This window comes from Giraffa tippelskirchi, chromosome 12 (assembly GCF_054371585.1).
Source record: "Giraffa tippelskirchi isolate mGirTip1 chromosome 12, T2T-mGirTip1v1.2.pri, whole genome shotgun sequence".
Taxonomy (NCBI): domain Eukaryota; kingdom Metazoa; phylum Chordata; class Mammalia; order Artiodactyla; family Giraffidae; genus Giraffa; species Giraffa tippelskirchi.
Window position 1 is genome coordinate 22,810,605 of NC_137286.1, and position 9,350 is coordinate 22,819,954.

The 9,350-nt window shown below is 44.9% G+C and overlaps 1 non-coding gene across 1 annotated transcript; it reads left to right on the top strand.

Annotated features, from left to right (window-relative positions):
- Nucleotides 1-1,394: 1,394 nt before the first annotated feature.
- On the top strand, nucleotides 1,395-1,501 carry LOC145530633 (U6 spliceosomal RNA). The gene has a single exon (XR_014071950.1). It is a non-coding gene; the product is annotated as a U6 spliceosomal RNA (small nuclear RNA).
- Nucleotides 1,502-9,350: the final 7,849 nt, after the last annotated feature.

The following is a 9,350-nucleotide window of genomic DNA, read 5'->3' on the forward strand; positions in this document are numbered from 1 at the left end:
ACTAGTGAATATAACAAAAAATAAACAGACTCACAAACATAGAGAACAAACTAGTTGATACAGTGTGGAGAGGGAAGGGGGAAGGGGCAAAATAGAGATATGGGAATTAAGCAGTCCAAATTACTATGTATAAAATAAATAAGCTACAAGGATATAGGTACAACACAGGGAATATAGGCAATATTTTATAATAACTATAAATGGGGCATGACCTTTAAAATTGTGAATCACTATATTTTACACCTGTAACTTTTATAATACTATATATCAACTATACTTCAGTTAAAAAAAACAACTCTCCTTGACCAACCCTCGCAGCCTGCCTTAATTCTATGCTCCCAGAACACTTTGTTCTTACTTCAACCTCAGCATTTATCACTCCTTACTCAAATCACTCCTGGATCTGATTCTCTCCCCATCAGCCTATAAGTTCCCTAACAGCCAGGAACCTATTTTTTTTGTATCTTCAGACACCAGCAGTGCCTGACAGAAAAGTGCTTAATAAATGCTTGACAAATTAATGTTTCTTTTTTTCTTTATATACACAACACTTTTTCTCTAGGGATTTGCCTTTTTCGTATTAGCCAAGTGTGTCAATATGTCACATTTCCTTTAACATAACCAGTCCTTTGACCAAACGTAGCTGCAGGCAGTTAGGGACAGCCGTCCATGCTGGATCCTGGAACAGGAACTAAGAAAGCGAATTTACTCAGCAGGAAAGACTCTGATGCGAGGCCTGGGGTGGGAAGGAAGGCCAGCCTGTCTGTGGGGGCTGTGACATTTTGAAAGCACCAAATTCGCTGTCACCTAGAGCTTTTCCTGTGGGGCAAAAGGGGTGACAGAGGCGGGGGCTTTCGTCTTCTCTTGTGGGCAGATTTCCCCTGTGAGTTTTCCTTTTGTGGTGCCTGTGGCCATGAAAGAGCCTTCCCCAGGAACCCCCGCCTATTTTTAGCCTCAGTTCAACACCCTACAGACAGCACCCCTCTCATCCACCTCTATGTTAATTTTCAATCCTGCTGTTGCCAAGATGAATCACCCAGGGCTGACCTGATGAATTGCTAGACCTGAAGTGAGAAGAAAGACTTGAAGTGAGAAGGTAAAAACCTTTAACAGTGGAAAGTTGCAAAGATGCCCTGACATCTAACACATCTAAGCCTCCCTGTGCTTCTTTTACAAAACTGTTTTGTGTACGGTCACATGTTGTGTTATTTGAATGAAGTTCTCTGTGATCTGACTCAAAATTTAGAGCCTGCACTGAATGACCTGAACTCCTCACTAGGATTTCTTCTTGAAGGAAAACTCATCTGGGAAATGAATTGTTCTAGATGTTGCCTGAATGAGGTATACGACACACCATCTATCGTTCCTGGGCTTTTTAAGTACTGCTTATGTTAGTTGGTGCTCACTTCGGCTACTAAAATTGGAACAATACAGAGAAGATTAGTTAGCATGGCCCCTGCACAAGGATGACACACAAATTCGTGAAGCATTCCACATTTTGGGGGCTTCCCTGGTGGCTCAACTGGTGGAGAATCCACCTGCAATGGGGGAGACCTGGGTTCAATCCCTGGGTTGGGAAGATCCCCTGGAGAAGGGAAAGGCTACACACTCCAGTATTCTGGCCTGGAGAATTCCACGGACTGTATCATCCATGGAGTCGCACAGAGTCGGACGTGACTGAGCAACTTTTTCTTTTTTAATGTTAGTTGCTGTATGCCTTGTGATACAAGCTCAAGCTCTTGAGATATATTTTGTGTTGAAAATGCTCCTGCTTCTAATAAATCACCCTGGAAGGACAGCTACCTCTCCACTGGGTCCAACCCAATCACGTGTCCACGGGCCTTCAGCCTTGCAGTCCACTGATGGGAGCTCTGAGGAGGCATCACCCTGCTGGGCAATCCCTCAATCAACTAGGTTGATTCCCATTCAGCCTTCTTCTCCTCATTCCATTATGTCCCCCAAGGATTTCTGCCATGGGAAATAGTCTAGGCAAATGCCTATCTTTCTTCTAACCTAGAGCTTCGGCCTCAACTTACTCTTTGGTCTCTTGTCCTGAGGAACTGGACTAAATCATAAGTAAGCCTCCAGGACCTCATCTATCTCTGTACTGAAGGTTCTGAGGAGGAGTCATCTGCCTTCTTATTTATCCTGGGTCCCCCCCTCAGAGGTCACCCTCAGGGAGCAGAGAGGAAAGAAGAGAAGTGGGGTGCCATCTAGGTCTGTTTGCAGTCTCTTCACTCCTCTTATTAAGGCTCCAGTCCCCTGATGGGCTGAGTTCTAGAATGGCTCTGGGTTGGCCTCCTGTCCTCCTAATAGTCTTTATTCCACAATGCCTCCTTCCTCTGTGAAATGAGAGTGGTAACACCTTACTCCACGGCAGAAGCTGGACCAGACAAGCTCTTGAGATTGTTTCCAGACAGAGAAGAGTTGATTGGATAAAGAATGAGGTATTAACAGAAGAAGAGTCAAAGAACAAGTATGGGAATTTCCCTGGTCGCCCAGGGGCTAAGAGTTTGCCTTTCAATTCAGAGAAAGTGGGTTCCATCCCCAGTCAGGGAACTAAGATCCCACATGCCATGGGGCAGCTAAGCCTGTGCTCCACAGGTACTGAGCCCAAAGCGCTCTGCAGCCCACATGCCACAACTAGATGGAAGCCCAAGCGCTGCAGCTAAGACCCAACACAGCCAAAATAAATAAGTAAATCTTTTTTAAATTACTGTTTAAAAAAGAACAGTTATGTTAGCTCTGAAAAGAGGATACTTGGCACTTTAAGCAATGGACCGAACAAAAGAAACAGAGAAGACATGAACTTCCTCCACCCCTCCCAGCAGGGCTCATTCCACCCCCATCTCTGTGTCCAACTAGGTCGAAAGGGGACACCGAGCAATAACTAAGCAGTACGAGTCAACATGTGACCTCAGACCCCATGTACAAGCCAGGCCATAAAAATCAGAAGGATTCAAAACTGGGCAGAATACTCGGGGGAAAGGAACAGAGGGAAAGACTCTTGGAAAGGGTATGTCCTGGCAAGAAAGTAGTAGGAGGAAGCCGGTCCCTGGGCAGGGAGGGACAGCAGGGGATATATCCCAGTACAGACCAGATCCCCAGGAGCAGAGTGGTGGTGCTGGGGAGAAATGCGGACCAGAGTGGCCAGACTGGGCGAACTCTAACTCTGGAGGGCTGTGGATGTGCTGCCTGAGGAGCTCAAGACTCTGTCCTACAGGTCATGGTAAGTCATTAGAGGTCCTGTTACAGGAAATAACAGGACAAAAATGTGTGTTAGTGAAAGGAAATTTAATTGTCTCATTGTAACCCTCTGATACTATTTGAATTTTTCAACCACTTTTTCAACCAAGTGAAAGTTCTGTGTTTATGTATTTTTATTACTACAGAAAATATAACACATAATTTGTGCCAATACCTTTGAAAAAGTTTTAAGTAGGACCAGTCAAGCCACACTGTCGGAGTGTGCACAGGGAATGGGTCTGAATGCTGGCTTTGGCTCTCTGGGTAAGTGACTTAACCTTTCAAAACAGAGAACTATCCCCATCTAAGACAACGCTTGTGAAGATTAAATAGGATAAAGTACATCAAGTGTCAGCCATGCTAAGGGTTCAGTAAATTTAGTATAAATAACTTGAGAGGCTACTGTCATTAAACAAGGCCTACACTAATGTGGGGACAATGGAAATGGAAGGACACGGGTTGGAGTCACATCAAAAATAGGATACACTGAACTGATCAGCTAGAGGGATTTCAGGAGGAGGAATACACACAGCCCTCTGGGGAACTATGGTAAATGATGCACTAGAGTCACACCTGAATACCCAGTCTCTGGGCACGTCTTCCACCCAACTTGCCCGAAATCCCGTCCTTAAGAAAATGTGGGTCCTCGGAGAAGGTATTCCACGGACAGCCTGAAGATGTCGCTGCAGACAACACCATCCATACTGAGCTCCTCATCCTCCCTGGATTCTGCCATTCCAGCAGGAAAATTCCACTGTGGCTCTATACTCAACCCCGAACTCCCGCTGCTGCTCCTCTCTATCCTACCCTGATGCCCTGGCCCCCTGGGAGTGACTCTGAGCCCTTCCAGACAGCAGAGCCTACCTTGTCACCAGGCTGTACGTGGGCTTCCCTGCGTCTCTCCATCATCACATGTGTATAGATTATTTACAGAGACTGGAACCCTGCTCTCAGCCCTGAGCACGTTCCCCCAGCCTCCTGAGTTTCAGTGAGTGAGTGTAGTACCCCTACACTCACCGATTCCCTGTCTCCTGTGATCTTTATATTCTCTTCTAAATGGTCCACTTTTCAAATATTAGCATTAAAGATTTGGTGACGCATAAATTTACCTCACTTGCTGAAAAATGTCGGTGTTCTTGGTTAAAATAATCCCTGAACTGTGGCCTATATAAACAGCCGTGGGATATAGGAAATGATGAGCATTTCAGAGCCAAGCTGAGTGATTTATCCAGAGGGAATATGTCACAGTCATGGGATTGGATTCTGATGGCTGAGACTCAGCAACAAAGGGAAAATGTCCCACATCAGTTTCCCCCTTTCTCCCTGCTCACAGCTTCTGTTTGGAACCCTTCCTCTTACTCAGCCTCTCATTTGTATTCAGCATTTAAAAATCAGCCTAAGAGTATGAGATTAACAAAAAACACTACTATATATAAAATAGATAAGCAACAAGGATTTACTGTTTGGCCCAGGGAACAATATTTAGTATCTTATAATAACCTATAAAAGAAAATAATATGAAATATATACACTATACATGTACATATATGAATCACTTTGCTATATACCTGAAACTAACACAACATTGTAAATCGATTATACTTGAATTGAAAAATTAAAAATAAAAAGCCTAAGAATAACATTCAGAATCAATTTTTTAATAACCATCCATCATTAACAGCCTCAGAGAGAAGACTCCAAGACATATCTCGATTTTTAATACTTAGCTGGGGCTCTACTCCAGAGAACACAGGGTCAAAAAGGAGGTTTGGGCAAGACATTATCTTGGTGATTACAAGAAAAGGCTGAGGATTAAGGTTCCTAAATCTTCACTGTTTATAAACTGAAGCAAATCTATGGTTATCTGTGATGCAGCTATGATTCTATTTACCTTTGACCTAAACCATTCCCAAAACTTTAGACCACACAGGAAAAAAAAAATGTCTACATCCCCATACAGCTTCTGGAGGTGCTCTGACGCTGAAAGGGATCATGACCTCCTCCCCTGATTATGTACCAAGAGCAGGGACCTGCTCTCTCTTAGGTCCCACGTCCTGTGGAGAGGCCCCGGTGCTCTGCCGCCTTGTACCCTGACTGAACTCAGAGTGAATTTACACACAAGAAAGAACAGCAAACACACCGGCATGCAGAAGCAGTAATGTGCTCTTAAACCTCCACCCCCTCCCTAATCCCAGTCCTCCTCCCTGAACACAACAGAACATGAACCACCCTCACACCTGTAGCTTGGTTACTGCCCACAAACAGCCGAAAGGGAGAACCAGGAATTCTGGCCACAGATAACAGGTGCGGGCCACCCCCACCCCATCCCTGGCAGCAGCTGGTTATCCAACAGGCAGACCTGCTGAGCAGGAACACCTCAAGGAGAGGTTTATTGAAACCATGTGAGTATTTTTTAAAAACCTAAGTAATCTCTTTAAGAAAAATCAGAGTTTTGTTGAACTTGTTACACTTATTTTACAGGATAGTGTTGAAAGTTTTGGGGGGAGGAAAGAGAACTCTCTTCCAGCGATTCCAGCCCTGCCTGCAGGGGCAGATGGAGGTTCCTGGAGGGACACACTCCACTCTCAGCTCCGGGTTACAGTTGCACAGAAGAGCAGAGCCCTGATGTTGCCAAGGGAGGTGAAGGCAGGTGCCTTACCCCAAAGTACCCAAAGTAACATCATACCTTGGCTGAAAAAGAGGTTATAAACTTAGGGCCTGCGGGCTCGATTTAGCCAAAGGATGCAGACATGCATTTTGCTTGGTGTTTTACAATGCTTTAAGATTTGAGATTTTTCACATTAAAATCCATTTTCTGATTTTTTTTTCTTTAACAATGGAATGTCAGTGCTGAACTTCAAGTGCTGCTTGGCAAAAATTACCTGAGCTGAGTGTGAGAGACACTCTCTCTCAGTCAGAGATGTCACCATTCCCTCTCGGACTCATGTGGCCGGCTTCATGCATCTGCAAAAATTGCCTGGGCCCTACTAGAAAGCAGGGGGAGGAGTTTAAGACCCTTTAAAACTTTAAGTCCTGTTAAACTGCAGGATTTATAGCTAAAGAAACCCCTAAAGGCTTTGACAGTCTTATTTTCAGGTCACTGCGAAAGTCCTGATGGCTGTTTTTCTATCGAGAATGCTCCAGAGCTTGGGAGCCCCAGTGTGAGAGGGATGGACAGAGGTGGTTGCTAACCACCATAGGAGGAAAGAAGACTGGGATTCGAGGCAGAATAAAAATTCAGAAGTTCACAGCGGGGCATCCATCAGCAGCCTGCCTGTCTTGCTTGCCCACCAGGGCACTTGTCATAGCTCTTCCCTCTTCCAGCCTGGCTGCAGTGAGCCATGGACAGCCTTCTTCAGGAGCTTGGTTTGCTGGAGCTAAAACAAGTTTTGGCAACTGACACAGGACACCCTGCCCATGCTGTTAAGACAAGTCAAATGTGCTGGACTACCTGGTCGAACTTACAGAAAAATCTCTACGCTGCCAGGCCACTGGACACTTCAGGGAGGAGGTTCAGTCCGCACCATGCATTCCCCACCCAGGAAGAGCCCATGAGTTGCCTGCAGCTCCCCCAGGCCTTAATGGTGTTCCTTTTCCCACAGGAGTGCTCCTGCTGCCAGTGAAGCAAGCAAGCATCACTGGCCATCCTGTCCATGATGCTTGCTTCCCCAGGGCTGCTCCTGAGCCACTTCAAGGCTAACTTATTCTTTTGCCTTTTGTATTAAAAAAAAAAAAAAAAAAGAAAGGAATTCCCTGACAGTTCAGTGGTTAGGACTTCACTGCTGGGGCCCAGGTCCAATTGGAGAGGTGAGGAGAGAACTAAGATCCCACAAGCTGCCTGCCAGAGCCAAAAAAAAAAAAGGCTTTAACATGACTTTAAGAGGTTTTAACATCTTTAAAATGGTCAAGATTAGCTAAAATGCTTCACAGTGAGGTAGGGAGGACTCTAAGTGTGTAAAGGTCTTTCTAAACCAAAAGTCAGTTTTGCTGTCTTCTGCTCCATCTGTTGCTGTTTTCTGACTTCCGAGTATGTTCTCTGTCACCCAAACTGTAATGTTTGCTGATTTAAACCGTTTAGAGCATATGACAGAGAGAAAATCTTTTGGATCACATTACCCAAAACTGTCTCCCCGGTTGCAGGAAAACAAAAGGTACCTCCTTGGGAATCCCCACCAGAGGGACAGGTCATCAAGGCTCAGCTCCTCCCAAAAGTCCCAAGTTCAGTTCAGTTGGTCAGTTGTGTCCAACTCTTTGCGACCCCATGGACTGCAGCACGCCAGGCCTCCCTGTCCATCACCAACTCCCACAGTTTACTCAAACTCGTGTCCATTGAGTCGATGATGCCATCCAACCATCTCATCCTCTGTCGTCCCCTTCTCCTGCCTTCAATCTTTCCCAGCATCAGGGTCTTTTCAAAAGTTCCAAGGCACCATGACAAATCACAGACTTAAGTCATCCTTAAGTCTGTCTCTTACCACTAGGTGTCACACTAAACAATCCAGAATAATGACCCCCCGCCCCGCCCCAGGTGCCCAAGGTTGCAGCTGCAGAAAACCACCACAGGAGGTGCAAAGAAATGTATTCCTGAGATACTTTGGACTTATGCATGATTTTTTTCAATGATCATTTTCAAACCTGCAGCTGACAATTGTCTTCTAAGTTACCTTTGTAAGTGGGGCAGTCAGAGTTTGCTATTTCTGTACCTTTTTAATGTATTTTTTATATATGAAAATCCCCAGATGGGGGAACATCTACTCTCTATTTTACCTAACAATTGGAGTAGAAAATACTTTGCATATCTTTCAAATTATAGTGTGTTCAGTCTCATTTTCACAAGGTGTTTTCAAAAGTGTTAATACCATGACTGTTTTGGCCAAACAGGTTGGGATAGAAATTAGATAAACTGCCATGGAATGTCCAGGTAAATTTATCTGCATCTGTTTCTTTTTAGCAAAGTGGGAACAATAGGTCCTTACTTACAAGATTAGTTCTGAGAACTAACAATGTATAGCAGAAAGTGTTGGAGCCCTTCAAAAATTTATACCATGATATTTCTAAGAGCCGTAGTCATCCTTAAGCAAAGATACATGAGCATTTGTGATCAAGTAATACAATCTTTAATCTGGTAAAAAATCTAAACAGCATTAAACCCAATCTTATTATAAAAGCAGGTATCCCATAGCAAAGGCAGCTAATCTCTCCAACTATGCAGGTAATTAGAGGTAGAGCTGAGAACTGAGGTCTCCTAAAGCCTCCAATTCACCTCTCCTAATACTTACATATTTGTGTATCACAGGCTTGCAGAGGACATATGGACTCTATCCCTGAGAAGTTTTCATTTTAATATATGACCATTACTACTCTGACAGTTTTACTTCTTGATTTTACTTTTTCCCCCTCCTCTATTTTGTCCCTCACTCCCATTGACCCAGACTCCCTACATTCAGATACTGGGGGTAGGGGAATGGAAAGGGGAGATGAGGAACGAGAAGAGGTGGTTAGTACATGGTCCGTTAAGCTGAAGATGAATGCAATAATCACCAGAAATCTCTGCAAAACTACAGAGGCTTCCTGGGACCTATTCTGAAGAACTCTGACCCAAGTTTCTTTATTTTGCCTGGACCAATTCTAGAAATAGATGAATGCATACCTCTCATTGACTAGGAGGTGGGGGTGGGGCAGAGGGCCTAGGTTCTGTTTCTTCAGGTGAGAGGAGGGTGGTGAGCCTGGAGTGGCTACCCATATAGCAAGCATGGGTCCCATGCAGGTCTCTCCCAGGCAGGAGAGCAAGGAGCCAGCAGAGGCAGGATGAAGGGCACCGTGGGCTGCCTTGAGCCTCCTGCACTACGCCTAGCAGCTAATTTCTTTGCCATCCATAAGGCCCTATCTTGGATAAGGCACTACTCGACTCATTCTTCCGCCACCTTCTCCAAATGCTTCCGCAAAGTTGCCCAGCGGAGCACCCAGAAGTAGATTCAGGGTCTCTTCCCTGCAGCAGCACAGGGCAGACCAGGGAACCCGACCTCCATAATTATTTCCTTATTGCAAGTGATCTACAACCTCTGCTACAAAGATTCATACCTCGCTTTCCTTGAAAAATACCA